This window comes from Cibotium barometz, chromosome 11 (genome assembly GCF_041138505.1).
Source record: "Cibotium barometz isolate CiBa-2024 chromosome 11, ASM4113850v1, whole genome shotgun sequence".
In the NCBI taxonomy this organism is placed as follows: Eukaryota; Viridiplantae; Streptophyta; class Polypodiopsida; order Cyatheales; family Cibotiaceae; genus Cibotium; species Cibotium barometz.
The window spans coordinates 13,326,180-13,339,677 of record NC_141056.1 but is presented as its reverse complement, the minus strand read 5'-3'; positions in this window follow the sequence as shown (position 1 = coordinate 13,339,677).

Below are 13,498 nucleotides of genomic sequence, written 5' to 3'. Positions count from 1 at the left end.
GGCTCGCATATCTCCCTTCAATGTAGGCCTTAGAGGCAACACATTAGCAAATATCATCAACTCATCATCCATACTGTGCGCTTTTGCCGCACAGGTCGTAGCTGGGGACTTGCCGGACACCGTATGCGAGCCACAAATGGCTACAAGCATACAACCAGGGAAGGAAGCTCAAACAGAATGCAAAGGGTGTGTCACTCACCGCTCAACCGCCGCCTTGAAGGATTCCCGCGTCGCAGTCGTGAAGGAGGAGCCGCCGTCGCCGCTCTACCGCCTCTCCGCCGTCGTGCCGCTACACAGTGCTCGATCGCTCTCTCACTCTCTCTCTCTCTCTCTCTCTCTCACGCAGAAGAAGGAAACCAAAGAGATAAGGCAAGAGCACTCTTGTATTCACAACACATGAGAATGAGGATTTTAGGGTTACATTTGACTCTTATAGGTGACTTGGCCGTTCACACTTGGGCGCCCATACATGGCCGGCCGACCCTAACCCTTATCTTACTGATATTCAAGGTGCGCCTCTCATCGGCGATCACCCAATCCCTTTATCCTTAACATATGGTGCCGACAAGCCCGGCCCATGACTCGGAATATTTAAATTAATGACGTAAAACATAGTACATCTCAATGTCCGCCGTCATGGGTTAACATGCCCCCCTTCCTAATGTAGATTCCGTCCTCGGAAGCTATGGTATAGTAAGCTCGAGAGGGTTGTTGACCGTCTGCAAAACAGGGAAGTAGAGTGAAAGTATGCTGGAATTCAAAAGATATAAAGTGTATAAATTCAAGCATGTTAGACCACAATGGATGTTGTTATGAGAACTTAGTTTAAGGGTCACATGAATGAGCTAGTGTAGCAAATTAACAGGAGTTTAAAATTATTGAAAGTAAATCAAGAGTAAGCAAGGTGTCAAAGGTTAATCAAGGTTTATAACTGGCCTAAGTCAAGGAAAATAACCAAGCTTAATAAATAAACAGATGACCACACTGTGTCTACTCTAAGAACAAGTTAATACCACAAGCCTAGGGACACAAGAAACATCAGAGTTACAGGAGCTTTTTGCCTTTTTTTTTTTAATGCACGTGACAATTTTTACACACAATGGCGACCTTCCTAAGGCAAAACTAACATCGATCCTAGTACCATGTTTAACACAAGGCATTATCCAGGAATCTATTAGCTCACTTTAGGCAAGGCTACCCCCTACCAACCAAGGCATCGGTCTGGAGTAGAATACTCCTCGCCTACCAAGTATCAATAAGGCGATAGGCCAACATTAAAGCACATCATAGACTTGTATTGCCATTTATTGTAGGCTTTTCTTTTTAATCTATTTCTTTTTTATCTTCGCTCCTGAACTATAATTTGTCTTGCATCCTTTCGACAAAGGGGTAATAGCTATGTCCTAGAGGTCAACACACACATGGCCAGGTGTCAAACATTAAGATGGTTTGACCCTAGACCTAAGACAATCGTATTCCAAGGTTAACTAAAGACGTCATGCTGCCTAGGAATATTTCCAATAAAGTTAAGCTCATTAATGATTTACACTAGCATGCAAGCAACTTCAAAAACTAAGTAGTACATTGACAATTTCCATGTGGTCATGCATTATAGTTTATGCAATTGATTGAACAGTAAAAACGAACGAGAGTGGGTATGGAAGAATTACACCTGTAATTGGAGATCTCCTTGATTTGACGAGACAGCTTGCAATTTGATGTAGATATATTTTGATGAACGTTGCGGCAGTCTCAGGACTTGAAAGCGAACCCACCTCAAACTTTTCAACCTGTACAATCAACTAACAAGCACTATACCTCGAGAGGCACATCAGTGTGAAAATTTCAAGACTTGTTTAAGGAATCTAAACTAGAAAAAACTTAAAAACACTAACCTACCTACCAGTCACCACACTACTACTGAGGATACGGTAAGAGGATGTTGTAGAGTCTTGGCTCTAGCCCTACTAAGGCTAAGCCTCTATCCGCATCATCCAAACAAATAAAGTCAACCTCAGTAGTGCCATGAGTTTCATCCGTCCATTCATCATTGTCAGATATTTTCTTTTCATTTTCCCATCCACATAAACTCATCAAAAATGTAACCATGTGAGGATAGTTATCTTGTGGAAAAGGAAAGCATTGGGCTATCGGGGATATGTCCTCTACGGAGTAGGGGTCAGTCATGGTCAATAGGCGAATTAGCCACTCTAATTCCTCAACATTTTCCTCTCTGGCTAGTACATCTATATGATCCCATTCAGTTTCAATTACAGGATAGCACATGTGAAATATTTGAGGAAGGTATAGATGATACCTCTCACCAAAGGTGGAAGTGGATGAAGTGTATGATGATCGTGCATCTGCCATATCTGCAAACACAGATATAGCATCAGTAGGTTTATGAGACAGGTCAATCTAGTTCTTGATTGTATACGGATATTTCTCTTGTTTTTGTGCTCTTGCTCTTTTTACTATTTTTTGTTTTTCTTTTTTTTAATGTATGAAGCTATATATATACATCCCCTTGAATTTGGCAATTACATGGTCAGGGGAGAAGGTTATAAGGAGGAAGCATTAGAATGTCGAGCGTGAGTACATGCTCCCCCTTTCCTTGGGTAGATCATATTATTTGTAATGATGTTGCAGCCTCTTGGAACCAATTTGTCCACACGGGTCATAGGTTGTGATGTGGGCAGATAGCTTTTTATGACCCTTGTGGCCACATCCAATTGCAAAGATGGTAGTGTACGCTCCCATTGACGAATGGAGGAAATGGTTTCCGACGATACTATTACAAGGGGAGACGTAGACTCATCGTCGATTTTTTGTTGGGTATTGACAAGAGTAGGTGTAGAGCATGTAGAAACTTCTATATCAGTGTGTGCCTGGCATGAGGAGGAGCTAGAAGCTTCATGTGGCTCCCCCCTTCCTGAGCTAGGTGGTAATGATCGATATCGTTTGGGAATCCAAACTAACTCTGGAAGAAGTGGTGCGGAGCACTCTATTACCTTTCCCTTACCACGGTCTTGAATTATCGTTGGGGTGGCAACAATTGGTTTGCAAGGTTTTACAGGTGATGTAGAGGGATTCAGCTTATGTTTAGGGACCCAAATCTGGTCATTTCCCTCGTAGTACCCTTGGGCTACTAATAATTTTTTAGGGATCCATCGTGATGTTACCTTGCCCTTTTTCGGGTGGGTAGCTGCTTTCCTTTTACGAGGCTTCTTGGTGGCTGAACGAGATTGAGCAAGGGAAGTAGCTGTTAACGAAGCTTTGGGGACCCATTTGTGTGTACTCTTTGTAAGCAAAGCTTTAGGGACCACTTTGCCTGTTTCCACTCTTGGCGTTGAAGCGTTAGAGGGGTGGCAAACAATCAAAGATGGTTTTGCCATTGGACTTTGTGATTTTTCATTATCTAACATTTGAATGGATGACTTAGGTGCAGGATTTTGAGCGGTCAGAGACCTAGTGTTGGTTCTTGCGTTGTGACTTGTCTGGTTGCCCAATCGATATTGCACTTGGTGGCCATCATCCATTTGCGCCCTAAGATTACAGTCCCTTCCATGGTACCAGCAGGCATAACCAAAAAGCTTTGAATTATGGTTCCCTTGTCATAAGCAACCGGAGTGTGCAGAATTCCTGAGACAGGGGTTTTCTTCTTGTTGATTCCTTGAACTTGGATAGAACTCTTGGTTAAAGGTGGTTTTCCCAGTTGACACCACACGCCATATGATAGCAAATTGTGTTGAGCTCCTGTATCCAATAATGCATTATACAGCACCTCCCCGTAAGGACTCTGTAACTCAATTGGGTATCTTAGAGGTGGGTCAGATTCCAGTGCATCCTCCTCTGCTTCCTCGAAAAATACTTGCGTAATTCCCAAGTTGGCTTCTCGTTGTCTCCTAGCACGCTGTTGACGTTCTTTGGCTTCGACTCTCGCTTGTATCTTTTTAAGCTCAGCTTGTTCTTTAGCTGCCTTCTTTTGATGGATTGCATGTAACTCCTCCTGGCTCAGGGGGTCATAGTATCTTTTGAATTTACTCCCATTAAGGAATCCAATGGTTTCAACTCCGTCGAGAGTCTCCACTCTAATGGTACCTTGCGGGGTAATTTCACATACTCTATATGGTCCCTTACCAGCATATTTGAGCTTCTTCTTTTCGTTATGCACTCCATACATCAGGACTTTATCCCCAACCTTGATGTCCTTGTCCTTTAAGTGGCGATCAAACCATTTTTTCCTTCTATCCTTCTCCACAAGGGCATTGTACACAGCCAATTGTCTTTCTTCATTTAGCCGCTCAAGGATATACAGACGCTCTACTAAGGGATTACCATCCCAACCCTCTTGAGTAGCAACACGAAGACTTGGAATGACAAATTCCCACGGCATGACTGCTTCTTGGCCATATACCATTTTGAATGGTGTGCAATTAATAGCCACTTTGTACGCAGTACGATAGGCCCATAAAGCTGTTGTAAGCTTTAGATCCCAATCCGTGCGATGAGCTTCAACAGTCTTTGTCAGAACAGAGATTAATGTCTTGTTTGTACTCTCGGCTTGGCCATTCGCTTGCGGATAATAAGGAGTAGATTTATGATGGGATATCATGAAATTTGTTGTGAGCTCCTTAATCACTTCATTTATAAAATGCGTACCATTGTCGCTCACAAGTTCAAAAGGACAACCGAATCGTGTGATTATATTTTCAAAGAGGAACTTGGCTGTTGTCCTCGCATCTGCCTTACGTGTCACTTTCGCTTCAGCCCATTTGGTCATATAGTCAGTGGGTGGCCACAATAATATAGCGAGATTGTGTGTTTCGGGCCGCTGGACTAATTGGACCTACAAAGTCTAAACCCCACTTTTCAAATGGTTGGTTTACTTTGATCGGATGTAGGGGCATCCGATCTTTCCTCTGGGGTTTCTTATATCGTTGGCATTCATCGCAACCCTTCACAAAGAGTGATGCGTCTTGGAACATAGTGGGCCACCAATACCCTGATTGTAAGATCTTTCGCGCAGTTAAGTCTCCTGAGAAGTGACCACCGGCTACACCCATATGTGCCTCTTGCAAAATGTATAGATACTCATCCTCTCGGGCACAACGCCTAAGAACGTCATCCTTTCCTCTTTTATAAAGAGTCCCGGCTATCAGGCAATAGGGTTCGCATTCTTTGATTAGCTTTCGAGCTAGATCTTTACGAAGCTCCTTGGGTGGGAAGCCATTAACCAAAAAGTTAACAATCTTCTCACTCCATTCAGGCATTGTCTCCACCATGAACAGGGAAGTGTCAGGTAAGTCATCATCAACCCCCGTAGGAGCCTCACCATTGGGTATGCGAGACAAATGATCAGCCATAACATGTTTCTTGCCAGGTCTCACAACAACCGTGAAATCAAACTCAAGAAGAATCAATAGCCATCGTGTGATTCTTCCTGTGGAGCATGGTTTGTTTACCAGATACAACAATGCTTGATGATCCACATAGAAAACAAACTTGGTGGCAAGGAGGTAATAACGAAATTTCCTTACTGCATATATCATTGCCAACCCTTCTCGCTCCGTAGTGGTGTAGTTCATCTCAGCATCGTTCAACTGGCGACGACTGGCAAAGCTAATGGGGTAGTCTAGCTTGTGTTCTCCAGGTTGAGTTAACACACACCCAATAGCAAAGTTTGATGCATCAATATGCACATGGAAGAGTAGATCCCAGTTAGGCATTCTCAAGATTGGAGCACTCGCCAAGGCCTTCTTTAATAGCTCATAGGCACGGTCACATTCTTCGGTCCAAATAAACTCGATGAGAAGCTTATACAATGGTCGAGCTATCTCGGCGAAGAATAGAATAAATCTTCGATAATAACCAACGTGGCCCATAAAGCGTTGGACTCCCTTATAGTTGGTGGGTGGAGGCAATTCCAGAATGACCTTGATTTTACTCTCGTCGGTGGAGATCCCATTTTTGGACACTATATGCCCTAAGATAACTCCGTGTTTAACCCAGAATTGGCATTTGAAAGGATTCAATGAGATGCGATATAATTTACACCTTTCAAATATTTTTCGTAAACACATCAAGTGCTCGTCCCAAGAGGAATGAACACAAAGATCATCTAAGAAAGCTTCTCAGAAGTCCCTTAGATATTCCTTAAAGGCCGTGACTCTCAAGAGGTCAATATGGATTGTGGTCATGAAGATGAGACAAGTGTTAGAGATTCCTATGATGGTGACTCTCAAGAGGTTGATGAAGATAAGACAAATGATAAAGATCCATATGAGGATAATGTGGATGATAGTGGGGATGAAAATGATTGTGATCCATATGAGGACATTTATTAGGAAGATGCTATGGGTTACAATGCTTATGAAGACATCTATGGTGTTGGTCTAAAGATGATTCATGGGAGGTCTATGATGCTTCCAATGATGATGATAATGTATATCCTTTTTACCTTGGCATAAGTGTGAGGAAGAGCTTCACCGATTCTACTTTTCTTATGAGCATAGGTGTTTTGGACTCATTTCCATATGATCCGGGTGGATGCTATGCATATGATGGATATTGGGATGGTGTGAATTTTTGTGGCAATGCATATGCCTATGATAACCATGCCTATGTCTATGATTATCATGTCTATGATTATCATGCCTATGATGATTGTGATGCCTATGACTATGATATACATGGCAGTCATGATTATTTTTATGAAGACATGTATGGCAATGAGGATTTGGCAAATGTATTTGGTATGCCAATGCATCAAATTGATGCATATGGATCAAGTATGCCTATGTATGGTTCTTCTTCAATACATATGTGCAATCAAAGATACCCTTTACCCTTGTCTTCAATAAGCCACATTGGCAAACACTCTTCTCTTCAAAAGGAGTGATTGGAGAAAGGCAATGCACAATGTTTGATGGTGAAGCAACTACAAGTGAAGCCAAGATAAGGAGGATCAATGTATGTGAATTGTTGGTGCCGACTCTTGGTTTCCCTATTGCTTTAAGTGGTGATAGAAGACCTATTATACACTTAATGTTGCTAGATTTAGGCTTTGCCAAAAACAATGAAGGCCAGGTTGTGGCAATTCTAACATGTTATCTTCGTATTCGAATGCCAATTTGCAGCATGCATCAAGGGTAGCTGGCCGGGCTAGTACCAAGTAATCATGTATTTTATGATCTCTAACCCCTCTCTTGAAATAAGGTAACAATTGATCATCTTTCAATCTTTCCCGAATTTCGCATCTTGAATTCAAGTGTTTCAAGCGAGAAACATAGTCTCTCATAGACTCATCTTCCTTCTGTTTGATGTTATGTAGTTGGGCCATAGGGCTCCACCTGTCACCACTATGTGCAAAGCGGGGCACAAAAATATTTTTTAACATGGTGAAGTTAACCTTGTCCTCAGGCTAAGGGTTATGAACCATTGATGAGCTTTTCCTTTTAAGGTCAACGAAAAAGCATGTATCATGGTCACATCACTGACTGGTCTGCAGGTTTCACATGTAGATTAAAAAATCTTTACATGTTGGATAGGATCTCCATCCCCATAGAATTTTTGGGTTTTGAGATGATATGGGGTTTCATCTGGGAAGGTCAAGGTTCTAGAGTAGAACCCAAATCCTTGACCATCCCCCTACCCATCAGCGGCAATATTCAACAAGTCTGTCCTTGTGGCTGGCTGGATCGTTTCTAGGTCTCTGGGGAATTGCTCCCCCCCTTCCTAGTCCTCGTCCCCTACCCATATTGTCTCTTCTTGGTATCTCAGGTTCGTGGACTTGTCCGATTGTGGTATCCTTGTGGGATTCCCCAATAGTAGCCTCTGTGCGTCTTTGTGCAATTAAGAGCTCCATATCTTGTAAGAATGTAGGGTGATTGATCATTAGCTCTATGTCCTTCTTGGTATAGAGCTGGTCCTTAACTTCTACAACCAAGTTGTCTATGTTGCCCTCTTCTTCTCTGGTTGTAACCCCTTCCTCCATTCTGGATTCCTCATTTATGGGTTTCAGGTTTGGAATATCCCCATCGCCTCTACCTGTAGCAATTTTAGATTCCTTTCCTCGTGATTGGAGATGGTTAACATTATCTGTCTCCTTTCTCTCAGCTCTTGTCCTACAAGTATCAAGCTCTTGTTTTCTTAAGCTCAATTCTCGGAGTTGTCGTTCCACCTCATTTCGTTGGAAGTCCAATTTCATTTCCTCGGTGGTGGGAAAGAATATTTGACCCATCCTAACTACACTTTCCATATCTCGTCTAATTCGAGGGGTGCTAGTATTTGACAGCCTAGAATTCAACGTCTAGAATGGCCCTTCTTGTCTTGGACCGAGTCCAGTGCTAGTTGATGGACCCATGCCCGCAGATTGCGCTTCTTCATCATGACTGGGTTTGGAGACCAAAAAATCATCGGGCTATATCAATGATCCCACTGGACTCGGTTGGAGAGTGTGGTTTGTCACCTTTCCCAAACCCAGTGTAGCCCTTCTTCCATGGATTCCTCACTACTGGTTTCTGCGGTGGTCAGGTTTCTCAAGACACTTAAGTGTGTGCTTACAGACTGTCTCGATCCCACACTTCTTTGATAGGAAGTTCCTAGATGATTTGCTGCACTATCGTCAGCAGAGGCGATCGTCAGGCGGCGTAAGATCGTCTCCAATGAGTTTTCCAGATCTTAAGTGCATGTATGTATGATTTGATAAGATAGTATCCAACCCAAACTGATTCAATTCTTGGTTTTACTGCTCTGTTCAGGAGGCTCTGTTCAGGAGAATTAGCAGAGAATTTCACGTCGTGAAATAGCAGGACTTAGTTCACGTCGTAGAACAAAAAGTGTTTCACGTCATGAACTACTTCGAAAGTGTTTCACGCCGTGAACTACTTCGAAAATGGTTCACGTTGTGAAAGTCTACTGCACTTTCACGTAATCCAATATTTCTCCTTAAGATTAAGTTCCTTCTTTATCCGACCCTCACAGCCTTAGTTTTGTCAATTCGTTGGTTTTGGTCTTCTCGTGAAACAGCAGGATTGAGTTCACGCTATGAAACAAAAAGTGTTTCATGCTGTGAAAGTCTGCTGCACTTTCACGTGATCCAATTTTTGGCGGACTGAATCGTGTCAGAGGTGTCAGGATAAGGGTTTCTATTTTTGGAATGTAATCCCATGATTTCGTGCTAAAATCCCAGCGCTGATTTCGTGAGCGACTCGTGGCGTGAAATTGCAAGAAAATGGTTCACGTGTCATGAACACTTCCTGCACTTTCACGTGAAGTTTTCCGCATCGGCTATTTGTATTCTTGGGTGCATAATACTTATCCAATTGATAAAAATTAGATTGTGCCAATGCTAGGGGATGAAATGCAAGTTCCTGGCTCAATCAATGGTCCCTTATGTTTTTGATTTTTTTTTGAATTTTTGAAAAACGAAGAAAACAACACATAACCTACTTCTTCACGTTGGTGTTTTTTTGTGGTGCTAACATCAAACTTATCAAGAGTAACCGATGAATCCTTTCCTAACTACTTCCCACAACATTCACAACATCAAAACTATATTTTTTTTCTCAACCACACACACCTTATCCTTCCATTTTCCATACAATGCATTACCAAAATGCAAAGGCAACAATGAATACTATGCAATGGGAGCTGAAGCTCAAGGAGTATGGAAGAAACAAAGGTGTTTCCCCGATATAGCGGTGCCAAAGATGTTATGCTAAACCACACCTCCCAGAGGGAACTCTACACATTCACCTAATGGATGAGCAATGAAACACAACTATCGTGGGGTACGTACCAATGCTTCGAGCTCGTGTCTCTTGAAGCCTCCAAGCTTGCATGTATGCTCCAAATTACAAGTTCCACCTCCACACTGTCAGTGTGGAGTTGCTCACACCATCACATAGGCCAATCACACTCTCTCTCACTCTCTCATACAAGCATGGAAGAGGCAAAATTCTAGAATGCTCTCACTCCTCACTCTCTCACCAGTATAAGGGAAGAGCGCTCAATAGCATGAAGGGGATTGTGTCCTTTCATTATGAGAAAATACCTTATATACAATAGGCCCTTATTCACACTTGGGTGCCCAAAACTTACTAACTAGGCCTTGGGTGGCCAATGTCTCATAATGTACAACCTTTATATAGTGCCTTTACATGACACTTATTAATGTCCTCAATTGAGAATCATGGTGTTAATTCAAATGGGATTAACAGTATACCATCAAGGACTCATGTCAAGTAGCATGTTAATGCGTGAACCATGTATGTTGGAGACCAAAAAGACATAAGTATGGCTGTAAACTACCCGTAATGCCCATGCATGAGCCACTCAACACATCACCCAATGCATGATCATCCAAAACATGGTCATCATGTGTATCACTGACAAATGAGTACTCATCCAAAATGTCATCAATGACCATGTTCTCACAACCTCGTGGCATCATGTCATGAGCTGAAAATTCCTCAATCAACCAAGTATCTTCATCTTCTTACTCCATCACAAAACCACCACAGGCCAAGATCAATCAAGTAGTGATTGAAGAGCCATCAAAAGATATTGAACTGGCACAAGAACTAGAATTTAGTGGGGAATACTATGAGGATATGGGTGATGTCACGCCAAAGTATTATGTCCTACAGAATAACAAGCTAGTACATGTGTTTCAAACCACGGTACAATGGAAGGGTAAGGAAACCAACTCAAATTTGAGAAGAGAACCTTTATAATGCTATGGATGTGGTGGGGGCCACATCAAGTAGCCGAATGCCCAAATAAGATTATGACTCATACACACCAGCCACAACAAGTGGTGACCACACCCAATGACATGCTAGTGCTCACTTGCACTAAGTGTGGAATTGATCATCTATTCAAAGATTGTGCCTACCGCGACGAGCAAGTGGTTCAGCTTCTACTACTAATCAAGCCACCATTCGTACCATTAGTGTACAGTCTGGGAAGATCACACTGCTCAATGTCCTAACACAAGCTCAAGCTCAATTAGGTGACAAAGGAAGGAGCCGGGCGGATGCTACTATTTCCAAATCTGGTTGCAGGAGAAGAGTGAAGAAATTAGGAAAGGGGGACACACGGGTTACAATCCAAGATGGATCCGAAGAAGATACAATTGATACCGAATCCACACAATCAAAGGAAGAGGGGGATCAAGGGATCAATCTAGAAGGATTAGATCTGGGAAAACAAGGAGAACAACCAGCAACCCCAAAGGGGGTTGGTGAATATCCTAATGTTGACGAAGAAAAAAGTAAGTTAGAAGATACCAAGGGCCTAGTTGAAAAGAACCAACAAATTTATGGGCCAGCCGAGTAAGGGATACCATCTATCCATTAGATGTACCACCCCGCAATAGGACCTTGAACCTACCCACCCCGATTCTATAAGAAACTGAAGCAGACTCCCAAACAAACACAATGACTAGAATGTTCAAGGAAAATCAGTTGGGGGTGGTCCATTCATTCTTTCTTCGTGGAAGAATACAAGACACCTCGATGGGAAGAACACTATATATCTAAGGAACCCAGGGATATAAGAAGCCTAGCAGCTGTGTTATCCACGCCTGTCCAGATGCCCTTGGGTCAATTGTTACACAATTCACCCACCCTATGGATAGATGTAAAAGAATGGGTCAAAGGAGGTCTAAAACCAGCGGAGAATATGGATGAGGCTTTGCCACCCTTGGTAGAAAGACCCTTGAGGCATACAAAGGAAACGTGAGTGGTTAAGATACCAGTTAACCAACTGGGACACTATTATGAGAGTGACGACACGAACGCTACCATTCCGATTCATCATAATGGATACCAGGCATTAGCCATCCTGGATGGTGGGGCAAGTGTCAGCATCATTAGCAAACATTTCTAGGAAAATTGAGGAAAGCTGGATCTAAAAAGAGCAGATCTAATCATTAAGATGGCTGATGGAACATCTTCAAGACCCATTGGGCTCTTGGAAAATGTGAAGTTCTAACTCTTTACGTTTCAATATCGTCATACATTTGTGGTCATGGACTTCCTATGCCAACCTGATATGACATAATATTGGGTGCATGATTGGACTTTGGATCATGTATATGTACACAGGGACTCACAAACATTAAAGATTGATCTAAGAGCATGGAAGGCACCCCTTCCAGCCATTACCCATTACCATATACCAAACATGTCCTGGAAAGAGTGGCTGGAAAGGAAGCGTACAGCTTCTTGGATGGGTTTTCAGAGGGTACAATCAAGTGTCCATAGCACCAGAAGACCAACATAAGACTGCCTTCAATACCATGTGGGGAACATTCGCTTACAAGGTCATGCCGTTCAGTCTTACAAATGCCCCGGCAACCTTTCAAAGATTAATGTGCGCAGCTTTTAAGGACTACTTGCAAAAGTGGTTGGAAGTGTTTATTGATGATCTATGTGCACATTCTCGATGGGAAGATCATTTGAACTGTTTGAGGAAGGTATTTGAACGTTGCCGATTATATCGGATATCACTAAACCCTTTGAAGAGCCAGTTTTGGGCCAGGCATGGTGTGATACTAGGACACATAGTCTCAAAAAATGGCATATCCATTGATGATAGCAAGGTCAAGTTGATCTTGGAACTACCACTGTCCACACCAACTACAAAGGTGTGCAAAGGTTTATGGGTCATGTGGGTTATTATCGACGCTTCATCATATCTTATGCGGAGATAGCCATACCCTTGTATAAACTGCTCATTGTCTTTGAGTAGACCAAGGAGTGTCAAGAGACTTATGATCGTCTGAAGCAAGCCTTGGCAAGCACACCCATTTTGCGAGCCCCCAATCGAGATCTTATATTCCACATACACACCGATGCGTCAAATTTTGCAATTGGTTGCGTACTGGCCCAAGTTGGACTATCCAGTTGGCTTTGCTAGTCGTCAATTGAATGATGCAGAGGTGAACTACACCACTACCGAAGGAGAAGGATTGGCAATAGTCTACACAGTCAAGAAATACCGACATTATCTCTTGGCTAACAAATTCATATTTTTATGGACCATCAAGCTTTGCTATATCTAGTGAATAAACCTTGTACCACATGAAGAATCACACGTTGGCTACTATTGTTGTTGGAATTTGACTTTACTGTCAAACGGTAAGGAAGGAAAAACATGTGTTGGCCGACCACCTGTCCAGAGTTCCAAATGGAGAACCAGCAAACTAGTATCAACGATGACCTCCCTGATGCTTATCTATTCAAATTGGATATGGTACCGAAGTAGAGGGAAGAGATTTCAGAGTATTTAGCTTATGGCTTCCCTCTCAGAACGTACTCTTAAATAAGGATAAGATGCGAAGGCTGATCAAGCTTGCAGCACCATATCAATTGATTGCCAGAGAGTTATATAGACTCGGCAAAGACAATGTGCTCACACGATGCGTAAGAGAGGATGAATTCGTGACCATACTGGGAGAGTCTCATTGAAGTTACTGCTGTGTATACAT